This window comes from Danio rerio, chromosome 13 (assembly GCF_049306965.1).
Source record: "Danio rerio strain Tuebingen ecotype United States chromosome 13, GRCz12tu, whole genome shotgun sequence".
NCBI lineage: Eukaryota > Metazoa > Chordata > Actinopteri > Cypriniformes > Danionidae > Danio > Danio rerio.
The window spans coordinates 13,152,400-13,164,771 of record NC_133188.1 but is presented as its reverse complement, the minus strand read 5'-3'; the positions used below and the strand labels follow the sequence as shown (position 1 = coordinate 13,164,771).

Here is a 12,372-nt window from a genome sequence, read left to right as displayed (position 1 = left end):
CATTCTACAATACCTGCCTGCCTGATATTCTGGAATATTGCACAATGTAAAATATTTTGGCTGTAACTCTTTTTATTATCGATTTATGTTAGGTTGATTTGGCAATCTACATTGTAAAAAGCAGTATAGAAATAAAAAATCAATTGTACCAATTTAATTTTTTAGGCTCTGCATAATAGCATTGTTTCTGCTTGCTACAACAAAGTTCCTTGATTGTTTTGCCAGAATGAGCAAAAAAACTAGAAAAATGCTACATAATTTTCCGTAAGTCTTAGTACTTGGTGTATTTATAGGTATGTCCAGTTTTAATATATAGGGAAATTAACTATTTGGTCATTTTAAAACAATGGTCTATTCCATGGGTATTCAAACTTGGTCTTGGTTTTGGTTTCAACCCAAATCAAACACACCTGGGCTAGCTAATCAAGCTCTTAAGCTGCAGTCACACTGGGCTTTTCCTCCCATAGAATACCATTCATACGCACGCGAATGTGTCAGACCGGAATCGCAGGGTCAAGTTTCGCAGGTTGCTGTGGTGCAAAGTTCAAGCTTGGTGAACTCTGACCTGAGAAATCGCATCACTTGACTTTGTGAGACCAATCGAGATTCAAAACATGACCTCTCTGGACATAAATTTAAAACATGGAGCAATCACTCGCTTTTTTAATGTCTAATATATCTTTTCGCAGAGCCGTACGACAGAATTTCCCACACACAAATTCTAGTGTGACCGCACCGCAGCTTTACTAGACCTTCTAGAATCATTCTTGCAGGTGTGTTCAGGCAAGTTTGAGCTAAAATTTGCAGGACATTGGCCCTCCAGGACCGAGTTTGGACTCCCCTGGTCTTATTTGATTTAATAAACTCAAAGTGGTCCCACCAGACCTGGATGTAAACTGAATAGAAACAATGATTTAACAACAGGGGACTTATTATATGAGCCATTCCCAAAAATAAAGTGGTGTTCCTTTAATTCCACACTTCAAACTCTTTTTCTGCTGTGCTCAAGAAGCATTATTATTTTTTTTTTCACTGATGAATCTTTGTCTGTCGTGGAGCGGTGGAAGATAACAACATGAGGATCATGTGTCACATAACGTTATCTGTTTTTTCTGTCATCTGTCAAAACCAACCAACCCATTTCCCAGAGGGAGCTAGATTTAAGCTGAATTCTGAACATATTTCTTTTACTTTTTTATGTGGGATAAATTTGATGCTGTAGTGTGTGGTCCCATTTACAAACTGGATAGCAAAATGAATGGGTTCGTAGCCATGCATAGTCCTCGTTTGCATCACTTTCTGACTCCCTTTCAAGGTACATACTTTATTACAGCATGTGGAGCAAAAAGAGTGCTATATGAAGTGGATTTTCCTTTGAAACAAACCTGAAAATACCTCCCATGGTTTGCCAGCGACGACCGTCTTTATTAAGTTTAACACCTGCACAAGCAGCTTGTGAATAACTCACTGCAGGTATAAAGACGCTTCCAGCTGAAAGGTGTCAGAACACTAAGACTACATAAAAATTAAACTGCATTAAAATTTTTAGGGTGCATAAATGCAGTAACTCAGATTGAAACAGATTATCAATATACTAATGTATTATACTGTCATTGTACCGTGGAAGGTTACTGTACTGTAGCAGACTAAATTGATAAGGTGAGAACAAATATATATGAATATTTGGAAAATATCCATTTATCTTGCTTGTCAATGTGCAAGAACAACATAATCCCGGTGTGCCCAAACTTGGTCCTGGAAAGCCAGTTTCCTGCAGATTTTAGCTCCAACTTCACCTCAACACACCTGCATGGATGTTTCTAGAAAGCTTTGTAAGGGCTTGAATAGCAAGCCCAGGTGTGTCTAATTGGGGTTGGAACGAAACTTTGCAGACACCGGCCCTCCAGGACTGAGTTTGGACACCCCTGCCATAATCATTCAGCATTTAGGGCATAGGTCTCAAACTCAAATTTTGGAGGACCACAGCTCTTCACAGTTTTGCTCCAACCCTAATCAAACAAAACTGATCCAACTAATCAAGCTGTTCAAGACTACTAGAGACTATTAAGCAGGTGTGAGTTGGAGATGGTTGGAGCTAAACAATGCAGAGCTTATGCTCTCCAGGAATTGAGTTTAGGACCATTGATTTAGGGCAGGGGTGCTCAATCCTGTTCCTGGAGATCTACCTTCCTGCAGATTTCAGTTGCTATCCATATCAAACACACCTGCCTGTAATTATCATGTGGTGTTCAGGTCCTAATTAATTGGTTCAGGTGTGTTTGATATGGGTAGCAACTGAAATCTGCAGGAAGGTAGATCTCCAGGAACAGGATTGAGCACCCCTGATTTAGGGTATATAAAGTTTCTCAAACTACTTATTCGATGCATTGTTATGCAACAGGCCACTAGCGTAGCAGGTTGTATTTTTAAAAATTAATTTGGATGCCAAAATTACTAAACATGCACAAATATAAGATCTGTGTAGTAGACACTGTAGTTTGTGATTAAGTGTAATACTTTGCTGTAATTTGATTATGTACTAAAATTCTCATAATCAGATTAAGGTTACTTGTTTAATTTACATGTTTACAAATTATTCACATAATGACATTAAATGATGTCCTTTTTCTCTTTTTAATTTTTCTTTCTTAAAAAAAAACTACAATGTGTCAAATGATTTGTATATTCGCAATGTTTTGATGTTCAGTAACTACGTCAAATGACGTTGATATTTGGTTGATTTTAGGTTGTGTTACATCTTAAACCAATGTCAAATACTGACATTTATTCGTCAGACATGGCAATTAAAACCCAACATCTGATAGACATCATAGTGGTAACGTCCACACAACGTCAAGCTGTAACATCATTATACGTTGATATTTGGTTGATTTTAGGTTTGCCGTTGGACATTGATGGCGGCTTGATGTTGGGTTCTGTTGTCAACCCAATTTTTATTTCCAAACAAAATGCAACATCCACTTGACGTTGGTGGACAATGTCAATCTGACATTATGTTGGCGTCTTGTTCGGTCATCATGCAGGAAAACATCTGTCATCTTCTTATCAGTGACATGCATCTAAACAGTCTCTGGGTCAATGCGTGTTTTGGGCATCTTCTTGGACACTTTTAATGCTTCCAAACAGTTTGCTGCAATTATAAATCGCCCATGTTTTGAGGTAGTTCATTATGATGCGATTTACTTTCTATGTGCGATTTGATTGGACAGGAATCACAGGACAAATTTTTATAAATCCCCATAGACAGGAAAAAGTAAAGTAATGACTGCAGGACAGGTTGATGGAAAGTAGTGTAGCAAAAGTAATGAGTACTAAAATGTACTCAAACTACCTTATGAATTACAATTTCTGAGAAAAACTTCTCAAGTAGTTTGAGGTTTTGTAATTTGTTACTTTACTGCTGGAGTGAGACCTTTTTTAAAACGTAATTACAGTATTTGTATCTCAGGGGCCTATATTTTTCTATATTTACAAATTTGTATAAAGTGTATGTATTTTAAAGTACAGGTACCATCCCACTGATAGCAGTTGTAAACCTTATTTTCTGATAGTGTGTAATTTGTAATTACTACCGTTTTCAAGTAATCCACACATCACTAAGAAAGTAATCTATCTAACTATTTTGATTAGTTTAACATTAGATTAACATTCATACAGATAAGAAAATTGAATGTAAAGAATTCATTTCCAGATATTTTACACAGGCCAAGTAAAAAACGCTGTTAATGTGAGCACTAGTTGTTCAATACCCCAAAGCACTGATGAAATGTCTCTTGTGGTCACTCTTGGTCATCCTCGCTCTTAACCTTCTGATTGGCACATCATCCTTCTGCCTCTCAGTATGTAATACACACCATTCACCCTTGCTGAACTGTCTCAGTGATCTCAATTTTGTGGTTAAATACACCACTTGACCCTCAGCACCTCGAACCACTGTTGTTGGATGATATATATTGTTCTCTCTGCTTTCCATTACAATCCCACAAACCTCGTTGACTTATTGTGATGGCAGCAAGCAAGAGAGACAGAGGCATTTCAGGTTGCCATAGCAACAATAGCACGAAGCAGCGTTAGCGACACTTTTAGGCGGCGCCTAGCAACCGTATCCATGCATCCAAAGGCCAGGTTACGAGACGGCATGGGAGGAAAATCATTTGTGCAGGCTTTTGTTAGAGCTCTTGCCTTCTGCTTGATTTGCTTAGCTCCATTATGTGTTAGAAATATAGCAACGGATTACTTGCAGTTCACCGAGTGTGCGGCTTTGGTATTAGAGTGATGAGAGGCTGATTAAGAGTGAGTTTTGATGAGTCTATATGTGTGTATACAGTATGCAACCTCCATGCTCATACGCTCTCTTCACTGATTAGGGCTCGCTGTGCTGATTAGCAGTTGTCATGTCTGCTCTTTACAGAGTCATTACATCTGTCAGAGTGATTTCCCTCCACCCTGTTTCTCATCCCATCATTCTGTGGTGTGGAAGAGTGGAGATGCACTGCGCCTGCTCACCCCAGCCTGCACAGAGTATAAGGGTAATGACTTATTATCTCTGAAAGCGTCCAGCTAATGCCATGGGTCTGAAAAGATCACATACGCAACATCATGTTAGCATGCCGAAGCTCAAATCGAGCGGCCGAAGTGAGAACAGAAGGACAAACCTGGCAAGTAAAGCCACAGGGGATGGCTGTGTTGTGTGCTGGTGTAACACGAAGCCACTTTAAAATATGACAGTTGCTCAAAGATTTATGACAGGAGTTCAGCTGGTGACATGTTGTTCCCTTTTGTTTCTTCTTTAGCTTATTTGGCAGGCAGATAGGCAAGCCTTTAGTCTAAACTCATCCTCCTTCACTATCAGTCATAGTGAAATATGTGGGGGAGATGAACCCCATCTTGGTAATCATTACCCAACATCCATTTTCCTATGACGTTAATCCTGAGGGGGAAGATTTTAGAAGTTTCAGCCGAGCGTTTTTTTTTTTGCTCAGAATCAGGACCTTGTGGAAATATTGATTACACGTCATTTAGCAGATGCTTTTTATCTGAAGTGATTTACAGTACACTAACTGCAGGGACAGCCTCCCCGGAGCTTTGTCTGGGAGCAGAGCAGGTAAAGGAAAAGCTTGTTGAAATAACGGCTGAACTGGGACTGTTCACAGCAGGGGTTCCCAAACTTTTTCAAGCTTAGACTCACCTAGCAGTATGATTAATCTCAAGAATCACCAAACGTGTTCTAGAGTGAAATATGAGTAAGAAAGCCCTGTTTGTTCTCTTATATTGTTATTTTTTTATACTATACTATTACGGCGAAGCAGTGGCGCAGTAGGTAGTGCTGTCACCTCACAGCAAAAAGGTCGCTGGGTCGCTGGTTCGAACCTCGGCTTAGTTGGCGTTTCTGTGTGGAGTTTGCATGTTCTCCCTGCGTTCGCGTAGGTGTGCTCCAGTTTCCCCCACAGTCCAAAGACATGCGGTACTTGTGAATTGGGTAGGCTAAATTGTCCGTAGTGTATGAGTGTGTGGATGTTTCCCAGAGATGGGTTGCGGCTGGTAGGGCATCTGCTGTGTAAAAAACGTGCTGGATGAGTTGGCGGTTCATTCCGCTGTGGTGACCCCAGATTAATAAAGGGACTAAGCCGACAAGAAAATGAATGAATGAATACTATACTAGTACATTTGGTAGGTTGGAAATTTGACTGCATTACTCGGCTAATGGTAAAATGGATATAACCATTAACAAAGGCATGATTATGAGGTTTACGGATAAAGAGAAGATCTATATTTTATTCTCTTGGTGACACAGCATGTAGAGCAGCCAAATGGATTTAGTCAAATAATGCTTCAGAGAGACTTGGAGTTCATTTGTTGTTGATAGTAGCTGATCTGATGGAGGTTTTAGGTTTGTTAACATCTTGTTAAAGGGCAGTAGCTATGTCTCCATCAACCTATTTTATGTGCATATTGGAAATATCGCATAAAAAATGTTTAGTAGTAAAGCCAAGATGTGCATACATTTTGAAAATCACAGAAAATGTAAGTAGGATAATCTTTTTATCTGATCAACTTTATTTATCTGTTTATTCATTCATTCATTCAGTCATGCATTTTCTTGTTGGCTTGGTCCCTTTATTAATCTGGAATCGCCACAGTGGAATGAACCGCCAACTTATCCAGCATATGTTTAACGCAGCAGATGCTCTTCTAGCTGCAACCCATCATTGGGAAACACCCATACAATCCCATTCACACACACATACACTACAGACAATTTAGCTCATCCAATTCACCTGTGCCATGTCTTTGGACTTGTGGGGGAAAACGGAGCACCTGGAGGAAACCCACGCAAACATGAAGAGAATCAGCCAATGGTCGAACCAGCGACCTTCTTGCTGCGTGTGACAACCCTACCCACTGTGCCACCGTGCTGCCACCCTTTTATTTTTTTAAACAGGAATAGATTCTAAAATAATTGCGCATGACTTAGCATGAATGCTGTTTTTTAGCAGGTTCCTGTTCTGCAGAACATAAAAACATACAAACACCGTTAACATCTTATCCAACACACAAGAACAGTACAAACAATCACCAAACACACAAAATAAAGAGAATCAGGCTAATATCTCAGTAGCTACCATGATTGACCATTAAATGACGAGCATGTGATCATTTATTATAATTTTTTTTTAAGTCTCATTGTTGGTCTTGTCTTTGGATGTTGTGGGATCTCATTTCAGGCTTTTGTGAATAGATATCTGTCCATAACAGTTTTGAAAAGTAATGGCAAACATCCTTTTGTTACGGATCTGGTGGAACGATCAGTCCTTTTGGTTCCAAGTTTTATTACAGTACCAAAGCACAAAGGGCTTCTGAGGTAGCACTAGGCATGGGTAACCATGATAACCGTTTTCAAGTTATACCGTGGTTTGGGAAAGTCAAGGTTTTAAAACTGCCCAAATATTTCTGCTATAACGTTCCTAAAGGATATGTAAGATTTTTGTTTGTTTGTTTTTTAGAAAAACAGAATCTCCAGCAGAAAAAATATACAAAGATGCCATTTTAAAATGTAAAGAAATATGTGTTTTTGAAACAAATAAAGACAGCAGAATTCAATGATTAATTCGAATTATTTTGCCTGACATGTTTACTGCTCCAAAATAAAATTATACATTTTTCTCAAAATAAAATATTTTGTGTTAAAAAATGTGTTTTTTTTTTTTACCCAGACATTTAAAAATATATTTAGAGCAGTAATCGCAATACCATGAAAGCATGATATTTTTATCCAAGGTTATCATACCATCAGAATCTTATACCGGCCCATGCCCAATACAGTTTAATCCCTGTGTTCATAATGTAATTTATGAAATGATAAAAACATGTGCATAAACTATGATGGAAACACGCTCATAATCAACGCTCAATTATAATTTTCCAACCTGCTCATCCAAAAAAGTCATATGATTTTGTTTTAACAGATCCTGAGATAACAAATATGGGTGCAATTACTCAGCAAACCAGTGGACCGACCACATGTAAACCATCTAAAATGTCTTGATCATTCTAAAGTCTCCAAAATCACTCTTCAGAGTAGTTCAGTATTATTACCTCCCAGAACTGTATTGAGCATCCAAAAGAGCAGTCTCATGCTTAAAAAAGCCACCATGTGCTCATTGAATTTTGACTTCATCTTCTGAGGCGCAAGTAATTTATTATTTACTGTAAGAAAAAAACGGCCACAGTAGGGTTGTTAAAAGTATAAAGTTAGTTACCAGTCAGTACCAAATTTTTTAAACTTCATTTCCCACTAACATTTGAGCACCGTTGAGCACGTTCTTAAACACCACTGATTGGCCCTTGTATTAACATGCTCAACAGAGAAGACTGAGATTGGGCGTGAAGGTTATCGGTTTATTGCTGTTCACCAGGTGGAAACACAGATACAGGGACACTGGAGCGGTCGATCAACTGGTCTGTCTGTGAGTTGACATACGAGTGATCCACTGATGGATCAACTGATCTTTACGACTGATCTTCCTGTATTTGTGTTTCCCCTAAGTGAACAGCGGTGAAGAATAGTTAAGCACACGAACACAATGGTCAGTGGTGTTTAGGAACTCAACAGCACTCTAATGTTAGCGGGAAATGGACGTTTTTAAAATTTCAGTACCAACTTGCACCGAACTCGATACTTTTGACAACCTTAGTCTCGGTGGCTTCTCCTTACACTTTCACGGTGCTTTCTTTACATAGGTTTTATGCCCTATTACAGTTTTGTGCATAAGTTTAACTTGCAAGTTTGGATGGAACAATATCTAGTGTTTGTGTATGGTGCATACCTTAGTTTTGAAGCTGCACTGTAAACTATAGGGAATCCAATTACTTTAACATTAAAAAACATAACATTACATGACATAACATAACATAATATCTCATTTTGTTAGATCTCATTGCTGCTTTTGATTTGTCTGGTACAGTAATTAACTTTGTCTCTTATCTTGCTGACGGCTCCCAGTTTGTCTGTTTGGGTGCTCATGGATCTCGGACTGTTCCGTTGCATCAGGGTGTTCCTCAGGGGTCTGCCCTTGGTCCACTGTTGTTTAGTATTTATATGTTGCCTCTTAGCCAGATTATAAGTAAATATGGCTTGGAGTACCACTGCTATGCTGATGACACTCAAATCTACTGTATGTTAGTGTTTGCCCCAATCTTAACACAGCTACATCAGCTTTATCTGCCTGTCTTTAAGAAATTAAATATGGATAAATCAAAACTTCCTTAAACAATTCCAAAACTGAGGCATTACTAATTGGCACCCTTACTAATGTTAGCCAGTATAAGGATTTAACACTTTTGGTTGATGATGTTCATGCTGTTCATGATGATGCTACTAGCCTGATAAAGTGAAATGTAAGGTAATAAATTCTGTTGCTTAATCCACTTCAGATGTGTGCTGCTTACCGTAAAGGTTTTGATGATTGGCATCCACATGATGGGATGTGAGGATTTTTAGAGTTTATGCTGTTGGCTTTCTCTAAAGGCATCAAGGCACGTCCAAATCCTAATCTAGCCTCACTTCATCTCTGAAACACCTTCATATGATCAATTTTTGAAGGCAGCCAATAATTTATCCTTATCTGCCTTTGATATCCTACCATCCTACCTTCCTTTCCTGACATTTCAGCTTCAGAAATAAGGATAGTGTCTGAAAGCTGCGCTTGGTTGTCATTTTGTGAGTAACCATACATTTTTGACAAACTTTATTGCATTTATCATTTAATTTCTTAAGAGAAGTTTCCACTTATTTTTCACCAAAGCTCTCTCTGCTTTGAGTAAATTGTAAAGTCTGTCTAAATCCAGTTTTGAGTGAGGTGGCTTCTTGCTCAAAAACTGCCTGTAGGGCATCAAGTCAGCTGCCTCATATTTTGCATGTGGTAGTTGTTGACCATCAAATAAAATGGGACTTCACTATTGCAATCAGTAAAGAGAATGATATTCATTTTTTTCTTATAGCTTTCAAACTTTTCACTAGTTGAGGTTTGCCGGTCATTTATTAGCATTAAACATAAAAAAACATAAAACTGAAACATAGCTGAAACATAAAAAAAATCAATTAAAGTCAAAACCAGGAGGTACATTTTTTTGCAGTTTTTGTTATCACTAATCCACCAGAGGTCGCTGTCTATGCTTTTTCAGATCTCAAACTTTGCGCCTGTTGTTCTCACAAAAATCCACCAGAGGCCGCTATCGACTGACTGACTTGATGACTGACTGACTGACTGATCGATCGACTGACCCACCCTCCTCTTTCCCAAAACCCAACCAATAATGTTTTCAAAAGCACTGATTGATCCTGGCTATATATATATATATATATATATATATATATATATACAGTTGAAGTCAGAATTATTATCCCCCCTGAATTATTAGTGCCCCTGTTTATTTTTTCCCCCAATTTCTGTTTAATGGAGGGAAGATTGTTTTAGCACATTTCTAAGAAACATTTCTAATAGTTTTAAAAACGTCTTTCTAAAAACTAATTTATTTTATCTTTGCCATGATGACAGTAAATAATATTTTACTTGATATTTTTCAAGACACTTCTATACAGCTTAAAGTGACATTTAAAGGCTTTACTAGGCTTTACTAGGTCAACTAGGCAGGTTAGGGTAATTAGACAAGTTATTGTATAACGATGGTTTGCCCTGTAGATTATCGATAAAAAAAAAATAGCTTTAAAGGGGCTAATAATTTTGTCCCAATAATGGTTTTTAAAAAATTAATAACAGCTTTCATTCTATCCGAATTAAAACAAATAATACTTTCTCCAGAAGAAAAAATATTATCAGACATACTGTAAAAATTTCCTTGCTCTGTTAAAAATCATTTGGGAAATATTTAAAAAAGAAAAAAAAAATCAAAACGGGGCTAATAATTCTGACTTCAGCTATATATATATATATATATATATATATATATATATATATATATATATATATATATATATATATATATGGTTTTCAGAATGAGCTAATGTTGATTAAAGTTCACATGAACCGGAAATTTCTGAGACTTTTATTTTAGTATGTTGATATACTTCCAAAACCAGAATAAAGGACTTTCTTTTTATGCATCTTTCCCTCATAGCAAACGGGTGTGGTTAAGAATATTGTGGTTGAAGCCATCAAACTGATGCAATTGACAAGTACCACCAATTCAAACTCTGAAGCAAATGGTCAGACGTTAATCGAAGATGACAAAAATAAACTTTTTCCAGTCGATTAAGTTGATTCTCAAATTAAGGAGTTAAGGGCTCTGGATTAATTATTCACCAAAAAATAACAATGTGTACTAGTAAAATAAACATTATTAATTCAGATTTTACACAAGCTTTACGATTTGATTTTCTCTGTTTCTGTATCGGTTATTTTTAAACATCGTGAACTACGTGAGAATATATTCATATCATTACATTAAAATTGATATTTATTTTTAGACTTAATAATCCACAGTCATAAAAATGTACACAAACATGTAAAATGCTCATCAAAATCTAATTTTACGTATGCGTCTAAATCTAATAATTTTATATTTAATTTTAATAATAATTTATTAATAATAATTTAATTAATTATTTAAAAATAATAATAATTATTTTTTAAATCTGACATTTCTTCAATTTGTTGTTGAAATACAGTATATGAATTTAAATGGTGGATTTCATAAAGTAATTCAAGTTATTTATATCAAACAGACATCAACAGGTCATGTAAGATATAATGAACATATAGACTTCTCTAGAGTGAGGTGAACTTACAAACTGTGAATGTTGAATGAATGTATATTGCTACATGACATTTAGCTAACGAGCTAGTTTATTGACATATTTCCGTTTGAAACATGGATAGAGTGATTACATGAGATGTAAAGATGACTATTCATGTTTATTTTACGCTGTAGTACAGAGGAAGCAATGATGGGCTTCACACAAGCTGTGTAAAAACGGCAATTAACTTTTCAGGAGAAAATTTGCCAAATTTAAAAAATAAGATTGTTTCTGAAGGATGGTAACACAACACAAAGCTTATTGCAATTACAGGAGGAGAAAGATTTGAGTCTAAATGCATGTACACACCTTGCAGCAGTATACTGAGCTGCTCTGCATAAAGCCCCGCAAGTTCCTTAGAATTCCTGCAAAAATATATCCCATCCAATATTCAATCATGACGGTAAATATGTACAGTAATTGAATGTTACATAATGTAAATGATTATTTGTCATCAAAATTATTTATTCCTTTTTTATCAACTAATGCTTGGATTTCTTTTTCAGTTGCTGTGAGCCTGTGAGGTGCCAAAAATCCTTGTTTGAATGGCTGAGAGAGAATAGAGACAGATCTACCCTTTCACTGTTGGCCAGACAGTGGTTGATCCAGGACACTATGATCCCAGAGACTGTAGCGTACACGGTGTATTTAAAAGCTCAGCTTAAATGTGAGCTATAAATAAAGAGCGCTCTCAAACAGCTGGTGAAATAGTATTCCCCATTTTAACAGAGTAAAGACTTCAACCAGAAACTCTTTAAGTTAAAAACTGTTTTTTTTTTAAAGTAGTTGGAGACATGCAAGTGAGATGACGCTTTGTATGCAATGGATTCACCAGTTATAGTACATTTGTAAAAAAAATAATAATAATACAAATAGTAATAAAAAAAGAGAGAGAAAAAAAGGTTAAAAATGTACAATTAAATGTAATAAAAGTTATTAGTTTGATTCCTTAATTCTAAAAACACAGCAGATATAAATTTTTTATTGATCATTTTGAATGTGTAGCATCAAAATATATTTTCAATTGCCATCTT

General features: G+C 36.5%; 2 long non-coding RNA genes across 2 annotated transcripts in view; one reads left to right on the top strand and one right to left on the bottom strand.

Annotated features, from left to right (window-relative positions):
- Positions 1–12,372, top strand: part of LOC141377151 (uncharacterized) — a 13,280-nt gene extending 908 nt beyond the window's left edge. The window contains exons 2-3 of the long non-coding RNA XR_012389201.1: positions 690–783; positions 11,845–12,372. This is a non-coding gene — a long non-coding RNA (uncharacterized lncRNA). The remainder of the gene's footprint in view (positions 1–689; positions 784–11,844) is intronic.
- Positions 1,031–11,961, bottom strand: LOC141377149 (uncharacterized). Its single transcript, XR_012389199.1, has 3 exons — positions 11,914–11,961; positions 11,648–11,703; positions 1,031–4,533 (listed from the first exon to the last, which is right to left on the bottom strand). It is a non-coding gene; the product is annotated as an uncharacterized lncRNA (long non-coding RNA).